Consider the following 26,400-nt stretch of genomic DNA (forward strand, 5'->3'; position numbering starts at 1 on the left):
ATCTTCCATCTTACTGTCCACCCTCTCCTAACAATTGTTTCATAGTGCAACTGCTTTGAGGTTTTCCTCCTGTAACACCTTTCAAACCTTTTACTGTCAGTTAACGTTTCAGCGCTGAATGGCCTTCATTGCCCCAATGCTTGGCATAATGCCAAAAATCTATATATTAAATCAAATAAAAAAAAAAAAAAAAAAACAGAAAACGACGGCATTGCCTGGCCTAATACATTTGACGATCGGTTCCTAACTCGGCTTGTTTTTGAGTTTCCTTATGTTTACTTGGGTAGTGTTATGGCGGGATCACAAGCCAAAACCAAAAAACTCCAAAACCACACTTGTACTTACCACCCACTTGACACACTCGGGGCGAGGAGCTGCGCTGTCCGCTGGATACGGCTGTCATAACGCAACACACAATCAAACCAACAAGGACTACAACCTTACAACAATTCAACAACAAACCCAACAAAAGACCACTGCACAAACAATCACTAACAACACCTAAAAACAATAACACGCCAAGCCAATACGACCACCTACAACATCAAGGAACCACAACAACTCACCAACAACAACACTCGCCTCATGTACAACAGAACTCACAAGCTTAACAACCTTCCAACACACAAGCACAACAAATTCAACGACACGGGCACAACAACTCTACAATGTCAATATCAATCAAAACACCCAGTAACAATTAAACACACTATCACACATTACAACTGACCACAAAGAAATCCAAGAGTGCTGTCCTAAACTATCCAGTCCAGACACTGTTCCAAGACTGACTGCCTGACTGACTATGACTAATTGAATGACTCGGCAGCCGCACCAGCGATAACTAGGAACTCACCAACAAGAAGTTCAATCGCTAACCATCCAGCCAACAATTACGCTCTCTCTCTTTCTCGGGAAAACCAAAAACATAAATACATACTACACGATCTTAACAGCGACACCAACCACGAAACTTTCTCTCTCTCTCTCTCTCGAAGACGTTGTCAAATGGAACAAACAGATCGTTCCTCCCATCGTGTTTTTACATCTCCGTGACAGATCGAAAATGGGAATCGAACAGTTTCCCGAAAGCTTTCTTTACAGATTTAACTTTGAATATGTACACATACATAACAGGGTTTGTTTCTCCATTTCAAGACTAATGCTACTATGAATATGTTTTAGTGATTTGTTCGTTTATCTTGGTGAGTTGATGAAGAACATGATCTGATCTTTTATGTATATTCGACTTTTGTTGTGTTTAGAACATTGTCATATATTGATGTACTTGTTGATTGAATTTTTTTTCAGAACATGAAAACCTAATTCAAGCAATTATTTATCAAATTTTTGTCCCCGTCATGAAGACTAAGGGGGGATTCAATTGTTTTAATGAAGTGATCCACGATTAGATTATTATTATTATTATTATTATTATGGAGTAAAACTTAATAGATACCACATTTGCAAAGCAAGTTTCACAGGAATAGTTTTACATTGTCTATCAGTATTTGTTATCCTCTCTCTCTCTCTCTCATATTTAAACACCTACAGACTTTATGTCCTTTTATATAGCATGAATATTCAGAATGAATTATTTAGCATGAATATTCAGAATGAATTAAATAGCATGATTATTCAGAATGAAAACAATATGACCATTAAGTTGGGAAAAAGGCCCTTCACCTTCATCAAACGTTACGTAAACAGCTCGAGTTATTAAAGCCTTTGTCTCGGCAACTGTGCATTCTTCTTCTCGTACCTAAACACTATATAAATACCTAACCGAAAACTTAACTTCCCCTCCCAAGGAGGCAGGACGCGTACGAAATACATCCCCGGCAGCGCTTGTTAAAGCTTGCCGCACACTGATCCCGAACGGAACCGCCGCCGAACCCACCGAAGCCTCATTATAATCGACAAATTATGTGGATACATAATATATGCCAATCAAGGGAGGGAGAAGGGGAATATAAAACATTATTCCCACATTTAAAACGGGACAACATAAAGTTCTTCCAATATTTCCGTATGAGCTACGAAAAATTTTGTGAACTACTATAACATATAGAAGCAGACATATGCAAACAAGATACAAACTTAAGAAGCTGTATTTCAACAGAAGAACGGCTAGCTGTTACACTCAGGTATGTAATAAAAAGTTAAATTTCAAATAATATTTAATGTTATACACTTTATTAATTGTTTACAATAATTCCTTTTATGATAACAATTATTACAGTTAACAAAAATAAACCAAAATAACTTTCCGTAGGCACACTGTTTTGCATGCTTTGAACAATATTCATTGTTACACACTTAATGAATGTTCACAATAATTGCTTTTGTGAAAACACTTATTATAGTTAACAAACAAACCAAATTGTTGCTATCACACTAACCTCCGAATTCCTCAGCAACCCTCTCCAAAACAACCGCTGCAGTCGTTCTGCGCATGCGCAGCCTGTCAGACGCCACCGACGCTTCAGAAAAAATATCTTTCAAAGAATACTGCGTCGGTTCCGTTCTGTTCTGGCCCAGTGTGCGCAGTCAGGTAAGAATGCATGCTTTCGATTTCTATCGGACGTTTCGGTTCTGTTCGGACGCGTCCGTTCGGGATCAGTGTGCGGCAAGCTTAAGGAACCGAACATGTTTTTCGTTGCCAAACTTCGCGGTATGAACGTCGCCCTCCAGCTTTCTCGAGAGGCTGTTGAGACTAACCACTAAGTTGTTACTGATGCGAGATTGTTCCTCTTACAATTAATAATTATTGGTAGAAACTCCTCTGTGTCTTGAGAGATTGTCCCTCTTAAAATTAATTATTGGTAGAAACGCCTACGTGTCCTGTGAAGTGTATGCAAGGAAGGAGGACCTAAACCTAAGATTAATTCAACTAACATTCATAGTTTAGTATTTGGTAGTTTAAAAGTATTTAAGGATAGCAAACCACAATATGATTATATATATATATATATATATTATATATATATATATATATATATATATATATATATATATATCTAATAAAAGGAGCCATAAAAACACCAAAATATAGAGAGAAAAGTACTATATTTCAGAGACTGCTGTCTCCCTCTTCAGGGAAGAGGGAGACAGCAGTCTATGAAAATATAGTACTTTTCTCTCTATATTTTGGTGTTTCTATGGGCTCCTTTTATTAGATGGAATTCTGTTGTTACAGAACATTTTTACCAGTCATATATAACTGCCCGCTTGTCTATTGATTATAATGGTATATGTCGGGAATTTTCTCGACTTTTATTATATGATTCGTGCCCGGATGTTCTGGGCAGATGACAAGGCCTTGAGGAGGCGCGCACTCTAAAACTCTTAGGGTGAGATACAATAAAATTTGGTCAACATAACAGTTTTATTACGAAAAATAAACATTTAAATACATTAACAGAACACCGAAACTAAAGTTCCTAGCAGAATTCCACAGTACACGCAGTGTCGTACTGCTTTTACCAATTTAATACAAATACTTGAAAATTCTCATGGCCTTTATATGTTGCAGCACATAGGATCTTTGATGTCACGTGCTTGTAAAGCACCAAGTCCACAACTGGACGAAAAATCTGCACAATACGAGACCCATTGACTCAAGGTCACAAACAAATAACTTTCTTGCACTGGCAGCTTTCTTTTGCTGCATAAATAGAGTCCCTCATCGCAGGGATGGCACATATATACGTGGATAAAGTTAACTTACTGTTAAGACGGAATTCGACCTAGCATGGCGACGGCTGGGAGTCGGAGAATTGAGAGACACACAAATTTTATGGTACTTACATGGATCAGGTTCTGGGCAGGAATGACGCGTCACTTCGCTCTTCTTCAAAGGAAACTTACGCTTTCCCACGTGAACTACAGAATCCTTTTAATTCAGGAGGAAATCATCGATTATTTCGACATTACGCATATTACTAAATCTATTTTATTCTTGAATGTGAAATATGACTGTTACGTTATTATTTAAGATCAATGAATTAACTTAAAGTTCTGGCTAAAGGCCGTAATCTGCAAATTCTTTAATGACTATGGAGTCCTTGGCTCCAAATCTATAATTTCATAACGTCTTCTTTTCTATAAGACGCGCTCCTTCCCCGCCATGCATTTAGGAATTGCGTCATAAACTGTCGTGTATGGACAGCTTGCTGTTCAATGAATCGCCCGCGAGATCCCTCAGTCTTGCCCCAATTTAACGCAACACTTGTGAAGTTAAATGGCGGGGATTTCGAATGATCAGTTCGAAATTCACGACATACTCCACACCCGAAGTATGGGGCGTTAAAATGTTGGACAATTCAGGAAAGACTGAGCTCGGGGGAGGGGTGGGGGAGGGGGGTTAACTACTCCTACACTACTCAGTCAGGCTTGCTGCGTAGTGCTCCACAACGACTCTAACAGAGTACACAAAAAAAACATGACATGTCAAGAAATTATACATCAACATTACACCCGGGGTAATCAATGTCTATACAAATAAAACATCAATGGCAGATTATATATATATATATAATGTACCCATACACATAAGGTAGACATGAATCAGCACAGAAACTCAATAGGCAATGGGCCTGCAATAAGATCAAAAGTATAAATGTAAAATTAAGATCAAGGAAACATGAATATACTCTCATAAGGCATTCTGCCTTCACTCAATCAATGGCATGAAAAATGAAACAGTCATATATGGACAACTTTGTATGCAACAAGCATAGACTTTGGGCACTCGCCTCAAAATGCAATACAACATGCAAGAGAAACTTCTATATTAAGCTCTTCATCTTCAATAGTCTTCATGCAACACGCATGTTATTCTAGGCTACTCGCTTTCAATAATCAACAAGCATTAATCAGATAGACAGGCCATTTGCCTCCAAGGAAACAGATTACAACTTGATTCAGTATGTACTCTTTCTTTCACGGACACTGCCCTCAAAACGCCTTTCCCTTCTCTACAAGTACTCATATACATTTTTCTTAATCTACTTTGAGGTGGGGGCTACCTCTGCACAACGCTCGACTTGTTTGCACAAGAGGGGGCTCCCACTACCTTACGCTAACCCGACGCACTTCCATCCTCTGAGGATTCAACTCACCTACACTTACTTGGGTCCACCCTCCCTGCCTACCAGAATACGGGACCTTCCTGTTTTCTTTCACTGTTTCTAGCCATAACTTATATATATTCGCTTTCCATTAAGAGCTTCATCAACTCGCGGTGTGGTCCACGGTGTGGTCCACGCCGACTGCGGCAAATGGCTTTCTGCAAGGTGATTCTTTCCTTCGGCAGGGGGGGTGGTGGTGGTTGTCTCATCAGCGGTTGGAATGCTAGCACGCATTCTGGACACTTCCGTACAACTTGCTTAGCAATTGACCTCAGGCCCGGCGTCCAGCATTTCTGTCGAAAAATCGCCATTAGCGTACTGACGTTACAATGGAGGTGCAAACAATGCAAATACTTTAAGTATGCTCTGACTAAGTGTCCCTTAGCAGGCAAAAGAATTAAATGTTTCATCTCTTCAATTTGGGACACTCGTCCCCTAGTGCAAATAAATTTGTCTACTATTATTAGACTTAATTGCCTCACAAAATTCAATATCTCACAAGGGGGTCTGACCTCACCCTCCAAATATGCATACACAGTAGGTAAATAGAATTTTTGTTCTAATAAGACAAGAACTCGAAAAGGATCCCTTTTCACTTTTGCAAACTTTAACACTAATTTGGTTACTCTAATCAAATTTCGGAACTCAACCTCCCTGAGTAGTAGTTCCCATATCTCTCCTGGGGGAATAGACCTTGCTTCTTCCCTCAGTTCCTGCACCGCCGCTACCACGGTTCTGATATTCGTTAGATCGTTCCTCTTTGAAGGGAACAGGCTCCTGGGCTGGGTCCAAGAACTCTGGACCTTGGCGCCAAAGAGGATTCTGCTGCAATTGCTGGATTGTTGCGCCCCTTGGACAAGACATCAGCAGGATTCTGTTGGCTGGGCACATACTTCAATCTGAAATCACAAATCTGGCGGGAGGAAAAAACAACTTCTGCCACACGGTTAGATATAAAGATATTTTTGTGGCCTTGGCATCCGGGGATGCCAACCCATGCTAAGACAACTTTGCTATCTGACCAGATACTAATTTCTTGCGGCTCTATTAGCCCTTTAATTGTTTTTGCTAGCCTACAACCTAGCAGCAATGCTAAAAATTCTAATTTAGGGATGGTGATTTTGAGCATCCCTTTCGGAGTGATTCTCATTTTGCTGGTGAGTAATCTTACATTACTTTCTTCATCTCTGACATATGCTACAGCACCGTATGCCCTACTACTGGCATCGGTGAATATATGGAGTTCGGATCTTCTGACTCCTGCTGCTCTCGGAAATGTTAACTCACAGACTGATTTCAATTCTACTAGCAGTTCTCGCGCTTCTTTAGCCTTTTCCTTACATAACACGTGTTAGAACTTTGCCATTTCCTTTTGTTTTTGTTTTTATTCATTATCTTTTAGTTTCCCCTATTTTTGCTATTTATTATAGTATCCCCATCAGGGTTGAGTTTTCTTCCTCCACATTTTTTAGTTACCATTCCTGTTTTTGATCCTTGGCCTGTTTATTCCCAGAGTCCTTGTTTGTTTTCGGTCTCCTTGGAGCATTCCGAGGTGACTTTGGAAGTCCCTGTGCCCAGGTATGGCAGTCTGTTTTCTGGCCTTCGTGTTGATACCACACCATATGGATTACAGCAAGTTCGCTCCTTTATTCTGCTACGACTTGAGCGCTTTCTCCCTGGAGCTTGTTGCAACGCTGCTGCTTCATCTTGCTGTAGCCTTGGGCCAGTATTAGCCTGGGGGACCTCTCCGTGAGCAGGTATAGAGCCTTTGATTTTTGTGACGTCTGGAGGGACGTGTATTTGTGACGTCTGAGAGACGAGGATCTTCCTGAAGAAGGTCGGGCTTTACTCTGCCGCTATTTGGAAGATAGCGGGACATACCTTCCCGTTCCTTCGATATCCACGACGTCGTTTCTGGATCAATTACAGTTCTTATAAGAATTTGTGGGGATTTAAACTCTTAGTGGCCACTTTAAATTAGTTAGGTTAATTTAGTTTGTTAATTGCTAGGCTTCTTTCTGGCCGTTATTTTCTCTTTTCTTTCGGGACCCCCTTATTTTGGAGAATGTCCCTGGTTTGATTCTGTAAGTAATAGTGTGGGTGTTTTATTCAATAGTGTTCATATTGTGTGATTGCTTTTCATTTAATTTTGTATTTATAGAGGTTCCGTTAATCATTTCTATCTATGCTGTGTTTGTAAATTATATATATTTTTTTTACTTGTGGTATTAGTTTTCCCTCATTGTTAATATTTTGCACACTGTTTGTTATTTCACTTATCGTGACTTTAACTTTGGAGAACACCAGTTATGATGATAGCTTTTCCGGAGTCTGAAAGTAGCCCTTTGAGGAGGGGTCCTGACATATTTGGCGACCTTATTGCCAGGATTTCGGTCCTGTTTGGGTGTTCTCAGTGTGCAGTATTAACCGTGAGGGTGCTAGGCATAGATCTAACACCTCTTTGGATTACTTATATTTTGTATTGGAAGTTTTCGGTTCAAAATGGAGACTGCTGCAATTTTGGATGTAATTGGTGGTGAGGGCTGGCAAGAGAGGTTGGCGAGTTTAAATAAGGATGAATTGAACACTGTTGCTAACTATTTGGAGATTGAATTTGACCCCTCTATGAAAAAGGGATTATTATTGTTAACAATTTATGAAGGGATTAAGTCAGTAAAGTCTGATGGTGATAAGGAGGTGAAGTCTGCGGTAACCGTAGAGTTGGTGGAGAGACAAATTCAATTGCAGACATTGGAATTTGAAATTGAAAAATTTAGGGCAGGTGAGAGAGAGAAAGAAAGAGAGTTTGAAAGAGAAAAATGGTTGGCTAACCCGTCTTCTCCCTCCCAGTCTTCCCCTGGTGTCGCTGTTGGTCCTGCTATCAATTTGGTACAGGCTTTGAAGTTCGTTCCCACGTTCCAAGAGTCGAACGTAGCAGAGTTCTTTGTCTCTTTTGAAAGGATGGCTGCTAGGTTGCAGTGGCCAGAGGAACACTGGACCACTTTGGTACAAAGTAAATTCATTGGAAAAGCTCAGAAGGTTTATGTAACCCTTGATGAAAACTTGGCCTCAGATTATGAAAACGTCAAGGCAATTATATTGAAGGCGTATGAGTTAGTTCCCGAGGCCTATAGACAACGGTTTTGCAATTTGAGGAAAAACTCTGATCAGACTTTTGTGGAATTTGCCAGGGCGAAGCAACAGTTCGCTGAGGACTGGCTTAAGTCAAAAGAGGTGGATACCTTTGACAAATTAAAGGAGTTAATGTTGATTGAGGAATTCAAGCATTGCGTCCCAGACAAGTTAAAAACACATTTAGAAGAGTTAAAAATGGATAAACTGCAGGAGGTGGCTGTAACCAGCGATGAGTATGTATTATCGCATAAAGTAGAATTTCAGAACACCATGTCTGAGGGAAGGTCGGACTGGAATAAGGCCAGTCGTGATAATTATAGAGAGAATACCAGTAGGAATAATTATGGTAGTAAGAGTAGTGCCCATGCGACAAAGTAATTCTGTTTTCCAGGAATCATGATAATACTACTTTCAGGAATAATGACAACGTTTCTTTCGGGAAAATAATACCTCTTTCAGGAATAAAAAGTTAATAATTCTGGGACCGAATGTTGTCTGTTTCTTTTGTTAAAAAAAAGAGGTCATGTAAAAAGCAGGTGTTATGCTTTAAGAAAATGCAACAGTCCAGGCAAAATCCGGTGATGGGTGTCGGGAATGAAGAGGCTGTGTCTGCTAGGGCCAGGACAGGAGATAATGACTACCCAGCAGTTTTGCTAAGTTCGTCTCTCAGGGTTGTGTATCAGCCATAGGATCACACTTAGAAAGGGGAGTGCGAATTTTGCGAGATACGGGTGCTGCGCAATCTTTGATTTTGAAAGAGGCATTGCGGTTGACTTTGAACCTGTGTTGGGGAGGAATTTGTGATCTTGTCTGGTGTTTTCCGGATTCAGTTAAATCATATCCTATCAGCGTTTTTCAGTTGGATTGCCCGTCGTTTTCTGGGGCTATTAAATTGGCAATTGTAGAAAAATTTCCTGTGAAGAATATAGACGTTGTTTTGGGCAATGATGTTGTCTATAAGATACGACTTGTCCAATTTTGATGATAAACCCTGAAATGTCTGTATTACTCGTTCTCTAAGTAGGGTTGTTGACGCTGCAGAGTCAACAACCGATTTAGATATTAGTACCTTAGAACGTAAGTGCAGTGATAGCAATAGTGTAGTAATAAGGGATGGTTTAATTAAGCCTGATTGGACAAGAGAAGAGCTTATTAAAGCTCAGAAGCAAGAGTTCCTCAGTTTGCCCAAGGAATCTGGCCCTCTGATTGACTTAACAGTGCCTCACTACCGAACGTCATTAACGAAATTCTGTACAGGTTAGTAGGCCTAAAGAGGCAGGTAATGACGATTGTTGAAATAATTCGCCAATTAATGGTTCCTTTCAGTTTCAGGTTGGGATTAATGTCGGTGGCACATGAAATCCTTTGTCAGGTCATTTTGGCATTCGAAAGACTACGTTGAAACTTCTGTCCGACTTCTGGTGGCCAGGTTTGAAATCAGACGTTAAGAAGTTTGTCAACGGTTGCGATATTTGTCAAAAGGTAGGAAACCGAATCAGTTGGTTCCAAAGGCGCCGTTGATCCCTATTCCTTTGGTGTCAGAACCTTTCAAGGAAGTAATTATTGATGTGGTTGGTCCCTTACCTAGATCTAGGAGTGGGAATGAAAATTACATTTTTACTATCATGGATAGAATGTCCCGTTTTTCCCGAGGCTATTCCCTCCGTACAATCAAGAGTGTAAAGATTGTGGATGTCTTAATAAATTTCTTTACCAAGTTTGGGTTACTAAAGTAATCAAAGTGACAATGGTTCTAATTTACCAGTAGATATTTCAGGAGTAAGATGGCAGAATTAGGAATTAAGCATGTAACTTCGTCCCCATACCATCCGGAGACTCAAGCGTTTTGGAGAGGTTCCACCAAACTTTGAAATCGATGCTGCGGAAATATTGTCTGGCTCATGGATCCGAGTGGGATAAGGAACTTACCCTACTTACTGTTTGCTTTTCGTTCATCTCCAGGTCAGTTATTGGTCTGTCTCCTTTCAACTTAGTGTTTGGGCATAATGTCCGTGGTCCTTTGCAGGTCATAAGAGAAGTTGTGGGAAGGTGACAGTACGAGGTTAATTTATTGGATTACGTCTCTGGCCTTGGGATAAATTGTCGAAAGCTTGGGAGTTTGCCAAGAAAAATTTGGTGAGTAGTCAGAATAAAATGAAATATTATTTTGATCAAAAATCAAACCACGTCAGTTTCGCTGTAGGTGAAAAGGTTTTGGTATTGTTACCTTTGCCAGGAAATTCCTTAAGGGCTTCATTTTCAGGTCCCTGGCGAGTAATTAAAAAATTAAATGAAGTAAATTATTTGGTGGAGACTCCCGAACGCAGAAACCCTATCAACTCTGCCACATAAATATGCTGAAGAAATTCATAGATAAGGACAAAATGCGATTCCTGTGACCATTGTCGGGAAGGTGATGATAAATGATAATGTTTCCTTTTCAGATTATGGTCTTGATAAAGGAATAAGGTAATTCTTTTGACAAAGAGTGTTGGCCTTCTGATAATCAAAAACTCTTTGAAAAATTTTGATGATTTAGTAAACCATTTGGATGGGGACAGGCGGAATGTATTGAAAAGGTTAATGTACTGAATAATATAATGACTTATTTTCTGATGTCCTGGTCGTACGTCTATTTTAGAGCATGATATAGACGTAGGTGATGCTTGTCCAGTCAAACAGTCTCCGTATCGTTTAAATCCTGTTAAAAGGTGAGGTGGTGGCCAAGGAAGTAGAGTATATGTTAAGACACGGTCTTATAGAGCCGAGTAATAGTCCTTGGTTCTCACCGGTGGTGTTGGTAAAGAAAACCGATGGTAGTTATAGGATGTGTGTGGACTATCGGAAATTAAACGAGGTCACCCGTTCCGATAGTTTTCCTTTGCCTCGTGTGGAGGACTGTATTGATCGTTTAGGTCAAGCAAAATATATTAGTAAGTTTGACCTCCTCAAAGGTTACTGGCAGGTACCCTGTCTAAACGGGCCAGGGCCTTGTCCGCTTTTGTCACCCCCCAGGGTTTGTTCCAGTGTCGTGTAATGCCTTTGGGTTAAAGAATGCCGCCGCCACTTTCCAAAGGTTAATGAATTCTTTAGTTTATGGGCTGGAAGGTTGTGTGGTTTACATTGATGACATTGTGATTTTTTATTCTGATGATTGGGACACTCATCTCAAACGTATTAAAGGCTCTATTTAAGGTTTTAAGAAGAGCTGGTTTAGTGGTAAATTTAAGTAAATGTGATTTTTGCTAGGGCGGAAGTGGTATACTTGGACAGACTGTGGTAATGGGAAAGTGGCCCCTAAGAGGGCTAATGTAGAGGTAGTAGAGAGTATGCCAGTGCCATCTTGTCGTAGGGATGTCCGGAGATTCCTCGCTTAGTGGGATACTATAGGCGTTTCGTTAAAAACTTTTCAGATATTGCAGATCCTCTTACTAACCTCCTTAAGAAACAGGTTTCATTTGTATGGGATGACAAGACTCATAATGCTTTTGAGTCCCTCAAAAGGTGTTATTAAGCTTTCCAGTTGTTGAGAGCCCCCAATTTCAATATTCCCTTTTCTCTTGCTACGGATGCAAGTGATGTTGGAGTTGGGGCTGTGTTACTGCAGCAGGATGAGCAGGGGATATCTCATCCGGTAGCTTATTTCTCAAAAAGTTAACGCCTCCCCGAGGAAAATTCCACTGGTAGAGAAAGAAAACTTTGGCCTTGGTTATGTCAATTAATCAGTTTAATGTATACCTTACCTCCACAGATTCTCCTATATTAGTCTTAACGGATCATAACCCTTTAACCTTCCTTAATCGGTTTAAGAATAAAAACCAAAGTTGGCTCTTGGAGTATATTATTGCAGGAATGGGACCTGCAATAAACATATTCCTGGCAAAGATAATGTTTTGGCAGACGCTCTTTCTCGGATGGGGGTTTGAAACCTTCAGTGGCTGGCTTCGCAGATTTGATCTATTTTTTTTTTTTTTCTAATCTGAATGTTTTGGGGTCGTGAGGGGGAAGATGGTCGTAGCGTTTTTTTTTTTATTGATTGATTCATGGTATCATAGGATATTGTTTTGATGATGTCTAGTTTTGGTGTATAAGAGTTGACACTGTTAAGGGTAACGATAAGGTTAATAATAAGGTTTACTGTAAATGGTTATAATTAGGTTTAGTTTGTAATATATTAGTTAAGTTCATGGTGTGGTGAACTATGTGTTATTTTTAAGGTGTTTGCTGAGGTTTGAGTCCTCATTACACGTGTCAGAGCAGTGTTGTTGAAATGTCATGTTATTGCTGAAATGTAATGTTAATATAAGGTTTTTGGGTATACCCTCAGCTGTGTAAAACCGTTTTTAGGATCATGCTCATAATTTGCAAGTGGTTTATCTTGTGGCTTACGAGCCCAGTGTAGAAATGTATTTCACTGTTTAATGTGATTTGGTGCCTGAGATAGCAAGAGACTATCGTAGTCAAAGTGATTAGAACCAGGACAAAAGATATGGTTATATCCTATAAACTCTGCTTTAGAGAAACGGTCTGAGTGCTGAAAAGTGAGGAGTTAAATGGTGCTCTGTAATTTTTTTTTGTGTAAAAATGTGTTTACTATTTTTCATATCGTGTCTAAATTAATTTTGTAAGTAGACTATTTTTGCCATACATCTTTTATTATGTTAAATCTTGTAAAACTGTTACATTTTCAGGTGTTTTCATAGAACCTTAAGATTTTTGTCAACTTGTTAAAAAAAAATTTTTTTTTTTTTTTTTTGTTTTTTTTTTTTTTTGTATGTGTGGGGGATGGTTGTTAAGAACTTTGCCATTTCCATTTTGTTTTGTTTTTAATTCATTATCTTTTAGTTTCCCCTCATTTTTGCCTTATTTATCTTAATAGTATCCGCCCCAATCCAGGGTTTTTGGAGCTTTTTTTTTTCTTCCTCACCACATTTTTAGTTACCATTCCTGTTTTTGATCCTTCGGCCTGTTTATTTATTCCCAGAGTCCTGTTTTCGGTCTCCTTGGAGCATTCCGAGGTGACTTTGGAAGTTCCCTGTGCCCAGGTATGGCAGTCTGTTTCTGGCCTTCGTGTTGATACCACACCATATGGATTACAGCAAGTTTGCTCCTTTATTCTGCTACGACTTGAGCGCTCTTTATCCCTGGAGCTTGTTGCAACGCTGCTGCTTCATCTTGCTGTAGCCTTGGGCAGTATTAGCCTGGGGGACCTCTCCGTGAGCAGGTATAGAGCCTTTGATTTTTGTGACGTCTGGAGGGACGTGTATTTGTGACGTCTGAGAGACGAGGATCTTCCTGAAGAAGGTCGGGCTTTACTCTGCCGCTATTTGGAAAGATAGCGGGACATACCTTCCCGTTCCTTCGATATCCACGACGTCGTTTCTGGATCAATTACAGTTCTTATAAGAAGTTTGTGGGGATTTAAAACTCTTAGTGGCCACTTTAAATTAGTTAGGTTAATTTAGTTTGTTAATTGCTAGGCTTCTTTCTGGCCGTTATTTTCTCTTTTCTTTCGGGACCCCCTTATTTTGGAGAATGTCTGGTTTGATTCTGTAAGTAATAGTGTGGGTGTTTTATTCAATAGTGTTCATATTGTGTGATTGCTTTTCATTTAATTTTGTATTTATAGAGGTTCCGTTAATCATTTCTATCTATGCTGTGTTTGTAAATATATTATATTATTTTTACTTGTGGTATTAGTTTTTTCTTTCCCTCATTGTTAATATTTGCACACTGTTTGTTATTTCACTTATCGTGACTTTAACTTTGGAGAACACCAGTTATGATTGATAGCTTTTCCGGAGTCTGAAAGTAGCCCTTTGAGGAGGGTCCTGACACACGTCATCCCATCCAATCTCTTGTTCCCAAAGTTGTTGGAGAAACAGTTTTCCCCTAACAAATAAAGGACTGACTAGACCTAGCGGATCGTAAATTGATACTAACAAAGATAGTACCCTATGCTTCGTAGGTACCCATCCCTCCCCCCAATTCACGAATCCTCTCACTCTCTTTCACACACAGACGTCGACGTCTCGAGCCCATCTCAGCCCGAGCACGCTCACATTCACAGGTTCTTTCCACTCTTTCTCGCTATCGAAGGCTATACTGTTTGTTGCCCACCCTTCTAATGGCATTCTGGCCTTTTCCAAAATTGCGTGGACAGATTCTTGTTCCTTTTTCATCTCCTCCAAACTGTCAAATGTACTGACATAGTTATTAACATAAAAGGACTTGCTTAATTCAGGTCTTCCTTCTAACTTAAAATGATGATTCAACACTTGTTGTAACAAAAAGGGACTAGCCGTGATGCCGAACACCATGACTCCGAAAGCGAAGGTCAGCCCTCGACCTGCTACCTCTCGCCACAGGAATCTTGTATTTTTGGCATCACGGGGATCTAACAGTACTCTATGAAATGCTTTGCTTATGTCTGCAAGCATGGCGTATTTATTCATTCGAAACTTTAGAAGCAAATTATAGGCCAACTCTACTAAATTAGGCCTAGGTAACAGGCATTCATTTAATGATTTATTATTCTTAGCTTTGGATGAGGCATTGAATACGATTCTAAGGGGGGTCGTGCGGCTATCCTTTTTAATGCCGAAATGCGGCATGTAGTATCCTTCTATTTTTTGGATCTTTTACTTCATATATAAATCCTGCCTCCAGGTATTTGTCGTTCACTCCCTGATATTGATCATAGTATTCCTTGTCTTTCTGAAATTTGGTTTGCAACGAATCCAGCTGTGCTACAGCATTTCTAAAGTTGGTTTCTGGCCTACCTTCTGAACAGAACGGCAAGCTAACCTGATATCCTTCAGGCTTCATCGTTACACTCTGCGAAACCTTTTGCATAGCTTCCGCTTTGCGGACAGTGTATTGCTCGGATGGGGCGATGCCTAAGGTGTCTAAACGCCACCATTCATCAACATCAAATGCAATTGGTTCGCTCGCGACCCTACATACCCTGAGTGTTCTCACATGATCTACCTTGTGACCTTCTAATAGCCACTGTGGCACTTTCCCATATGGCGACATGCCATTATAGGTCAGAAAAAGACTTATCCCATCGATCCTTTCCTTTTACTCCAATAATAAAATAATTAAATAGTCTGCACCCACAAGAATGTGCACGATTTCTTAACTTATTGCTCTTACTGTCAGGATCTGCTAACGTGACTCCCTTCCCCACTAGGTGTTGTCTTACTCTTACATAACCTGCGTTATGAATCGGGACGTCTACGTTCTCGTGAACAACTAGTTTCATTCGAACAATTCTATTACCCATCTCTACCCGGCAACTCACTCCTACGTCATACTGGCTACTGATTTCTGCTGAACCAAAGGGAAGCAATGTTTAATGCCACTCTGCCTACCACTGGCAGGCCTAACTGCTTTGCAGTTTTAGCGGAGATAAACTTCGTTGACTCCCGGTGTCCTAAAACAAGCAAACTCGTTTACTCCCCTGCTTATGACGGATCTCGGCCATGGCTGTTGGCAAAATCGTACAGGGAAGATCTACACTAGACGTTTGGGCTACTTTAGCGCTCTTACACGGTTGTGATTCTACTTTCTCTTTGGGCGGACGGGGGTTTCTATCGTGCTGCCTGGTCGTCGCATTTACTACTGGGCGGGAGGTTGTAGCTTGACTGTTACTTACTAAACTGGGATTACTTCGGGAACTGGAGGGAAGTGGAGGGAACTGAATGTGCTTTTCTAAAGCTGCTATTATCACAAATGGAAGTATTATGATTATTTCCACAACTTTTACAGGAATTGGGTTAGTGCATCTATCACTACGGTGACCTGACTGAAGGCAATTAAAACACAGGCCCTTTTCTTAGTAGAATGCGGCGTCTGGCAACCACGTCACTTACTCGGCGGCATCCATGAGGCGGGTGCCATTCATTTGCAATAGGGACAAGAATTATTGCATAGGTTTCGTTTTGGGTCTAACGCTGACATCGTTATTCTTATCAGATTCTAAGTTTTTTTTTTTTCGCCTCGCTGTAATGCGTCATCTTCCAACATGCGAATTATGAAGTCTATAGCTTCAAAAAATTCTTCTAAATTATAGTCACATTTTCTGAGGTGGTTCAACCACCTTTCGATAGAGCTTACCTTCTGACAACTTCTGATTGATAAGGCTCATGACCATGCCATGGCCTATATCATTAGTACTGAGCCTCTTGATTTGCTCAATGATCACTGTTAACTCAAACCTGAACTTCTTCAGCTCTACAGGGTTCAACGAGGGTACGAAAATGTTGGCAAGTTTTCGATGCAAGATCACGAGCGTTTGGTGTACATTACATATTGCTTATCTAAGAGATCTAACGCTACCTGGTAATTCGCGGAGGTTACACTTAGGGATTTAACGATCCTAAGCGGATCCCTGCCCAGAGTCCCTAATAAGTAAGTAAATTTGGACACGTCGTCCAAATCTGCCCTTTGATCCACGTGGATCGTGAACAATTCTCTGTAAGAAGCATATCCTGCACTTCCCCTTCAAAAGTGGGGAGAGGCCAGCGGTTTTCAATTTGGGGAGGGAAACATTCCCTGTCTGAGTGACTTTCAGTTTATCGATTCGATTCAACAAAAGGGTAGAAGCTCGCACAGCTTCTGCTAAGGTTGCCTGATTCTGGCATCTAAGTTAGATTCTAACTTTACGACTTGACGTTTGTACAGCTCTCGAAGCTGACCTTCTTTTGTCTCAACTGTGTGACCAAAATTTTTGGTACACGCTCTCAGAATACGTTTCTACTAACGCACGCTGTGATTCGGCAAGTAAGTCCGTGGTGAGACTCAGCGAGGCCTCAAAGTGAACAATCACAGCCACTGCCATTATGTATTATTTACTCTACTTCTTAGGGGGGGTTTTGCAAACTAGGAAATGAGGATTTTTCTTACGTTAGGAAGATGGGGTGCAAAAGACTAGTGACACGTGGGCTAATTGCACATCGAACAAGCTGAGCCTAGTTATTTTGTCTGTCTCTCTCTCTCCTGATTAATCTCATTAAACGATTGAGGAATGCGTTACGGATTTCTGAATCAAAATGGACTCCGTCCCTTTGTTTGCCTTCGCGGTAGGCACGAGAGTTCATAGGCAAGTGTCGGACTCCGTACCGACTTCTTTGTAGCAGGTATTTGGAGATTCTCGCATTAAAGTTCTTTACCTTCTTGACATATTCAACAGAATTTACAATAAAACGATTATCAGGGAGATACTCTCTGATCTCTGCGTTGCAGATAGCAATTATGTCACAAATTTTCCTCAAGCGTTCAATAAGAGTACGTAAATTATCCCAAACGGTTTTGGGGTGATCGTTTGCTAGGTCGTTTCCTCCTACATACAAACACGACCAACTCATACCGTCTCTGCCAGAATGATAGACTACTATCTAAAAATTGACTGACCAGACCTCCTGGCCTTCTAAAGATCTCAATCTGGTTATCTGAACACTGGGGCAGATTCGGTGGGAGCTGACTGTGTCCTATCAGGGCTACCCTATAGACCATACTTTATTGAAATTTCCCTTCAAGCTCTAGAGCGCACTTGTCATCCAGTTCTCGAAGGACCAAATGTCGGGAATTTTCTCGACTTTTATTATATGATTCGTGCCCGGATGTTCTGGGTAGATGACAAGGCCTTGAGGAGGCGCGCACTCTAAAACTCTTAGGGTGAGATACAATAAAATTTGGTCAACATAACAGTTTTATTACGAAAAATAAACATTTAAATACATTAACAGAACACCGAAACTAAAGTTCCTAGCAGAATTCCACAGTACACGCAGTGTCGTACTGCTTTTACCAATTTGATACAAATACTTGAAAATTCTCATGGCCTTTATATGTTGCAGCACATAGGATCTTTGATGTCACGTGCTTGTAAAGCACCAAGTCCACAACTGGACGAAAAATCTGCACAATACGAGACCCATTGACTCAAGGTCACAAACAAATAACTTTCTTGCACTGGCAGTTTTTCTTTTGCTGCATAAATAGAGTCCCTCATCGCAGGGATGGCACATATATACGTGGATAAAGTTAACTTACTGTTAAGACGGAATTCGACCTAGCATGGCGACGGCTGGGAGTCGGAGAATTGAGAGACACAAATTTTTACGGTACTTACATGGATCAGGTTCTGGGCAGGAATGACGCGTCACTTCGCCCTTCTTCAAAGGAAACTTACGCTTTCCCGCGTGAACTACAGAATCCTTGTAATTCAGGAGGGAATCATCGATTATTTCGACATTACGTATATTTACTAAATCTATTTTATTCTTTGAATGTGAAATATGACTGTTACGTTATTATTTAAGATCAATGAATAACTTAAAGTTCTGGCTAAAGGCCGTAATCTGCAAATTCTTTAATGACTATGGAGTCCATGGCTCCAAATCTATACATATGAATAATTTATCTACTTACTAGATCAAGCGAATTATATTTATTAACGAAATTTCATAACGTCTTCTTTTCTATAAGACGCGCTCCTTTCCCGCCATGCATTTAGGAATTGCGTCATAAACTGTCGTGTATTGGACAGCTTTCTGTTCAATGAATCGCCCGCGAGATCCCTCAGTCTTGCCCCAATTTAACGCAACACTTGTGAAGTTAAATGGCGGGATTTCGAATGATTAGTTTCGAAATTCACGAGCATTAAGAAACAGCGAACCAGTTTGTATGTCTTTTCCTTACGAACTGTTGTTCATAAGCATTGTTGGTTCGACTTTCCCTTCTCATCTGAAGTGATATCTAGTTAGATTTGGTTGCTTCTTTAGAATAAGGGAGATGAGACTCAATAAACGAACTGAGTAATAACTTTCAACAACTTTATTTCTTAGCTCCATCACTGGAGTATAGAGATGGTTTGGTCGGATGACCGCTCCGTTGAGGAATCTAAAGTGAACTGAAATATAGGAGCATCGCGTCGATAGCGGAACATTAGCTATCTCAGCGATTGATAACATAACAAGAATAAAATGAACACGTAGCCTGCCGGCTCGGAAGTCATGAGTTTCCGCTGTGGGTTAACAGGTCAACCGCTTCCCATGGAAGGTATTGTGACTAGTTTTACAAACTCAGAAAATGATAGGACGTGCAAATGCAAACCAGGCTATGCAAGCATTGCATAGCATGGTCTAGTTTCACGTCCTGTTTATGGTTATGCGGTGACACTCTTAATTCGCCCTTAGGTCATGGGTTTATTTACAGATATGGAATTTATCAGTATTTAAAAATGTATATATTATATTAGGCTCGGACAGCTACCATTCAAGCACTGAACATTAAAAGTTACGTTAAACATGGTTTACTAGGAGTGGGACCGCAAGTATATATTTAGTCATAGCCATAAACAAGTGATTAAGAAAAATATGCAAAAAAGTAAATGTAAAAAAAATACATACCTAATGGACATATTCATAAATAAAGAAAAATGCATGGAAAATACAGATCCATGTTTGCTATATATGGTATAATGTTAATAAATGATTATGAGGTACCACAAAATAAAAGGTTAACATGTATACATGAATGATTATAGTAATAGGTAACCCGATTAAGAATAGTTGTTACCCCGTGGAGATACATAATTTATACATGATCATGGATAACTGTTTAAGAATATTTGTTACTCTTTGTAAAGATATAAAGATAACATATGACAGTGCACAAGATATAGATTCCTGGTATGTACACGCACCAACATTTTAATATATAGGGCTTCAATATTTTATTAGGTGCCCGAAAGATACTTTTAACTGTTTATATATTTAAAAATGCAAAGACTTGGAGTTTCTTGTCCTACATATTGCCAGCGTACAGACCGCTTTTCACACACAACTCAATTCCAGACAATTTTCATCAAAGTCAAGTGAAATGGCCAATTTCAAATGGCTCTAAATGTAAATGCCTTTAACGCGATAGGAGTGTTGTCTAGACGTGGCAGAACGTTCCTCTGAAGATCCGTCTGTGTTCGCCTCAACCTACGCCAAGCAAAGATGTTAACGGCGATAAGAATCACCACCGTAACACAAATAACGGCTAGCGACACGTAGAAACGAAGATTTTCTCCTCCTGCAGAAGTCGGTGAAGTGTGGTCCATCTCAGCTAGTTGCGTCAAACGATGAGCCACCTTCGCATTGTATGGGAGAGGTAGTGACGGGATAACAGTACTTATCCACGAAAAGTTTGCGAAGTAGGCCCGTTCTCGGATGATAGTGTTAACCCCTCGGACAGTGTAGTTTGTGGACGTCCTGGTACAACCGTCGGCTGCAACGAAGACCTGGGAGTGGGCCGTGGACCCGTCCGGACATGCCACCTCAAAGCCTGCCTTGTCATATCGCATCCACGAGCCGTTGTTCAGTCTGTAATTGAATTTATTATCGTCAAAAGGATAAAGTTTTTTCAGACAACCTTCGTGTGTATGGGAGAGAGAACCGTTTAGCACTATGCCTAACTCGCATGAATCCATTGACATAGGATGGAATTCAAAGGAGTCAGCTGTACAAACTTTATTATTCATGGCTTCTGAACAGTGAGCTAATTTATCTAAGTCTTTAATGACTGTATATGATTCCCTATCAGGGGAAATCAATACGTGTCCCGTCAAATTGGATATTACTGGACTTGAGTTATTCGTCATGAAAGTTGGGAACGGTGCGATTTTGTATGCTTGCCAGGCATCAGAAGAATCAAAGGGAATGGTGATCATGATCCTGTAATTTTCAACGCTTACCGATATTAAACTATAATAAAATTCTAGCTTATGGGCGTCTAATAAAGGAACATAACCTAGTTTCTCCCGCCCGTTCTCCAAAGTTAACGTCAGATTTTTAATAGGCAAAAGATGTGGGGATAAAACACCCCTTGTTGCTAGCGTAATAGCTTCTACATTGTCTTTTGATTTCTCAATAAAATGTGATATTTTGGTACAGATATGATCTATTTTCGAACTATAAAAAGCTAACGTAGCCAGCAAGTGTTGCACTTCCATAATCTGATCGATATTACTAGAATGTTCGTTCACCAAACTCATTATTTGATTGATTGAGGATAACTGGTTACACAGTTCTGACAAAACTAATTCGTTTTCATGTTGCAAAAACTCAATTCTCTTATTCTGATCATTAATTTTAAGACAATTTGAAATTCCTAAGCCTAAACTTGCAACAGATCCAAAGATGTTTTGTGCAGCAAAGATATACGGGTTGCGTCGTTCGAAGTTATTGTGCCGCACAGTCCACATCAGCAGATCTCGAGCCAGAGCTGCCTCGGCGGTTTTATTTTGCAAGTCGTATGATAACATTTCCGCAATACTTAGTGACTGCGCTAGCGAACGCTCTGGATTAACAGGAAAATGACGTTGGTCCATTTCATTCAACGAAACAGCGAACCTCAACAGGTCACTCTTTAGGTTAATGACGTCATCCTCTGGGAGAAAGATCGCTTGCATGTCTATTTCTATAACTATATTGCTTGCGGTAATGAAAACGTCTTCTGTTCTTTCTACAATGGTGCCATGAGTAAAATCTATATTTTTTGTTTTAGCGCTCTTCCCACACGATAAAGATGTCTGAACGAACAGTATCACTCCTAACAATAAAAGCTTCATTTTGGAAACCTGCAATGAGTAAAATATATGTAATTACTCCTGTTTAAGAAAAATGTTTACATACATTATTATATATATATATATATATATATATATATATATATATATATATATATATATAGTGTGATTATACAAGTTTCATAGATACAAAAATTTCCCTCACTTCCTTCTACCCTTCTTTTTAATTTCTGATGTGCGCCAATGGAACGATTCTCATATCAGTGGGTTGGGATACGTTTTTTGAACTCTAAATCTATTGGCCGTTTAATATTTCTAAAATGTTAAACGGGACTTCAAACTTAGGTGTCAGCTTGTAATTGAGTCCTTTGCGTACATATACTTGTATGTATACCTTATCGCCCACGGTATATGTTTTAGTAAGCTTAGCTATTTATCATGATTTCTTTTCATTATGATTTGTGATTCTTCTAGATTCTTACGAAGTATATTATAACGACTTATGCTTGCATCCATATCATCCTTTAGAGGATTTGATAAATTGGTTGTAGGCGTTAATACATGGAAAGGCGTTCTAGCTGGGGGGGGTACCTACAGTGGCCTCGTGCGGCGACATTTTAATAGATACATGGTATGAGTGATTAAGAGTGCTTAGTACCGCAGGTATGGCAATATCCTGGGGTCCATTCCCCCTAATGTAACTCTTAATATGTTTAAAACTTTACGATTTGCTCTTTCCACTAGCCCGTTAGACTCTGGGTGGTAGATCATGGTATTGATTTTCTTTATGCAAGGAATTCACACAATGAGTAAAGGAAATGATTATTGAATTCTCCACCTGAGTCCGAATTATCATGTGTGGAATTCCATGTTTACAAATGTAGCACTCATAAAACTTCCTAGCGCATTCGATCGCGGTTTTAGTTTTAAGCGCTATCAGTTTGGTATATCAGTCAAGGCATCTATGATTACTAAGAGGTGCTTATTTCCTCTGTCTGACTCGTAAAACCCTGTTAATAAATCTAAGTGTACTCTTTCAAAGGGTTGATTGGGCACGGGATAAGCCCCTAGGCTGACAGGTGTCTTCGTGTGCCCTTTGTTTTCCTGACAAGTGCGACAATTAGCTATGCGCTTTTTTATATCTGTAAGCATCATATGCCAATAAAATAATGATTAGGCTTTCTGTGACATTATGGAGAAACCCGGGTGGCCATGCAATGGATTTGCATGCAACCAATTTAAGACAGTGGGTATAAGTGAGAATTGGTATCACTACCTGGTCGTTATTCGCCTGTGGTGTGTTGCGGGTTTTCCTCGTCACGGATCTACACAGAATATTATCCTTGATTATATAATTCTGCTGCTTATACTTTATATATTCCTTTTCCTTAGGATTTCCGTTCAGAGCTTTTATGGTTTTTTCTAATTGCTGATCTTTTATTTGTTCTGTCTGTATTAGTTCAGCACTCCAGCCCAGATCTTCCTGTTCAGATACAGTTTTAACAATAGGCATGGATGTTGATATGTCTATTTAATTCAAGCTAATTGGCTCCGTACAAGATGACGCGGGTTGCGCGATAATGCGTCAGCAATGATATTTGCTTTCCCAGGTAAAATACCCGATTTTCCTCGTGCCAAAGTCTTGGATGATCATATGACACGAGTTCGTTTGGGGCTGTGACTAAAGCCTTTTAAAGAAGGTCGGTTAGGGGCTTGATGATCAGTGAGAACCTTAACGGGATAACCGTATATTATGAACTTAAAATGCACTAGTGAATTAACAATAGCGAGCCCTTCCTTGTCTATTACTGCATATTTACTTTCGGAAGGTCTTAGTTTACGCCAATAAAAAGCTATAGGGAAAAACTGTTTGTCATATTGCTGAAGCAATACCCCACCTACTCCTAGGTCTGAGGCATCTGTTGCAATAAAGAATTCCTTACCGAAGTCAGGAAATTTTAAGATAGGAGAACTACACAGTTCATCTTTCAAGGTATCGAACGCCTGTTGATATTTCTCAGACCATATGAAATCTACGCCCTTCTTCGTAAGATCGGTTAGGGGAGCGGCTATGATTGAGTAGTTGCGTATAAAACGCCTATAATAGCCACTACACCCCAGAAATTGCTGTATTCCCTTGACGTTAGTAGGTATCGGAAAGTTACGGATAGCCGATACCTTATCGTGGACTACTTTAAGACCTTGACTAGACACCGTGAAACCTAAATAGACTAGTTCTGTTTTGAAAAATTCACACTTACTTATCTTTACCCTTAAGTTATGCTGTCTTGGTCTCTGTAGCACTAGCTCCAGTTTACGTAGATGTTCTTCTAAGGTATTAGAAAAGATTACAAGGTCGTTCATATAGGCATGTAGGATATCCCCTAACAAGTCTCCAAACACTATGTTGATCATTCTAGTAAATGTTATGGGAGCACAACGTAAACCAAAAGGCATACGCAAAAATTCATAATGTCCCCTGGCTGTGCTGAAGGCAGTGTATGGGATAGATACTCTCTTCCTCCAATGGTATCTGGTGAAAGCCTTTAAGTAAGTCCAAACTGGTAAAATATTTGTTCTGGCCTAGTAAAGATAGAATATCGTCAGTACATGGCACTGGGAATCGATCAGGGATTGTTTCCCCATTTAAGCGACGGAAGTCTACGCAGATACGCCAAGTTCGATCTTTTTTCGGTACGAATATTAACAGAAAATTATAAGGGCTGTTCGATTTCCTAATGACTCCTTCTTTTAGCATTTTACCTACTTCATCATTTATCTCATTCTGGAATTTCATAGGGAGTCTGTACGAAGGTACATAGATAACTTTCTGCTTGTCTTTTAACCTTATTTGGTGTTCTATGACATCCGTTTTTCCTAAGGATCCATCCGTAGTGGAAAAAACATCATGATATTCAGTTAAAAGATCAAGAAATTTTTGCTGGATTTCCTCTTCTTGAATGTCTTTATTGATTTTATTTTTTATAGATTGCAAAAGGGATTCATCCGCAACTGATTGAGCATGATTGATCTCAGCGACAGTAAGAATGTGATGTTTATAAACTTCCACATCCAAGATATGTTGATTTTTGTGAATTACTAAAGTGGTATTCAAATGATTACAGACTTCAATGTTACATTGTTGTTGTGAGCCAACTGTATAAATGGCTTGTGTGACAGACAATCCGTGAGTTTTCAGTGTCGGAAAGGATTAACATTTCAGATCCCGGCAAAGTTTTCTTTACACACACTAATATATTCGAAGTTACGTTCGGCTCGAGAGTTTGCGTGCAAGCTGATATTATGGGTTAGTGAGAATTCCGTTGGGTCGCATGGATTATTTCTTTATTCATGAGACAATTGATTGGTTCTTCAACGTACGTTACTGTTTTATTTGATGTCTCCTTTTTGTCCAAAATTGATTTTAAGGTGTTAGAAGACTTATTGAATTTTCCTTTGATATACACGCCGTGTTTGGCAGGGGCTAAGGTAATGTTTTGAGTGCCCATAGACGGGTATCCTATAATTACAGCGGGATACATATCAATGTTTTGTACAACGATAAAGGTATCGGTAAACGTGCGCTTACCGACCTTGTACTGAACATGAGTTACTCCTACCACATTTAATTCATTATTTCCTATACCCGAGAGTCTTATTCCGGACTTCTCTATAGGGAAGTTTGAAAATAACAAGTGGTGAGTCCGCAAATCCATGATATTACGTGGACTACCGGAATAAAATAATAATGTGAAGGACTTGTGCTCTAAATTTACTGCGTGTAAGGTTGGGCGTAACTCATCTTGACTTATAATTGCGTGAATTTGTTGCAAATCTACGGGAACCTGCACTGATTTTTTGGATTCGGCCGTGTGTTTCATAGGAAAATCGATTGCCTCACAATGATCCGGTAAATGATTAAATTGATTATTAGATACAAAAAGATGTTGATATGAATGACCCGACATCGTCCTCTCCCCCCTTGGAGTTGACTACGCCGTACTTGCTTTGCTTTGCACATTCGGAAAATTCGTCTGACCTTGCGAGTTCTGGCTAGACGGCCCAGGAACAGGGTTACTTGAAGCACGATTTGTTTGTTTCTGCTGTTGAACAGCATTGCTGTTCGCCTGCTTCTTTTTAAAGTACTGAGGATTCTTCTTTTTGTTTTCATTGGAAACTGTTTGCGTGTTTCTAGGATTCTGCTGTTGATTCCGCGAGAAGCATCGATTATATGAATGAGTGGAACTGTTATGAATTGAACAAAAACGCGTCTGACAGTCTGAAATCATGTGACCTGGCCTTTTGAAATTGTAACAAGTCATCACTGCAGCTTGATTATTATTAACCACGTTTACTTGTTGTGGCTTATTCTCATTTTTTGCAAAAACTTGAGTAAGCAAGGGATCAAGGTCAGTATATTTAGACTTGTGTTTTTTGATCTGTTTATACACATCTAGTTCCGTACTGGCGGGCGTTAGCTTTTTGTCAAAACACCACACTAAAGCTTCAGGCAACATGACTGTCATACAAGTCAGATATATCAACCGTATG

Source organism: Macrobrachium nipponense, chromosome 23 (assembly GCF_015104395.2).
Source record: "Macrobrachium nipponense isolate FS-2020 chromosome 23, ASM1510439v2, whole genome shotgun sequence".
Taxonomy (NCBI): domain Eukaryota; kingdom Metazoa; phylum Arthropoda; class Malacostraca; order Decapoda; family Palaemonidae; genus Macrobrachium; species Macrobrachium nipponense.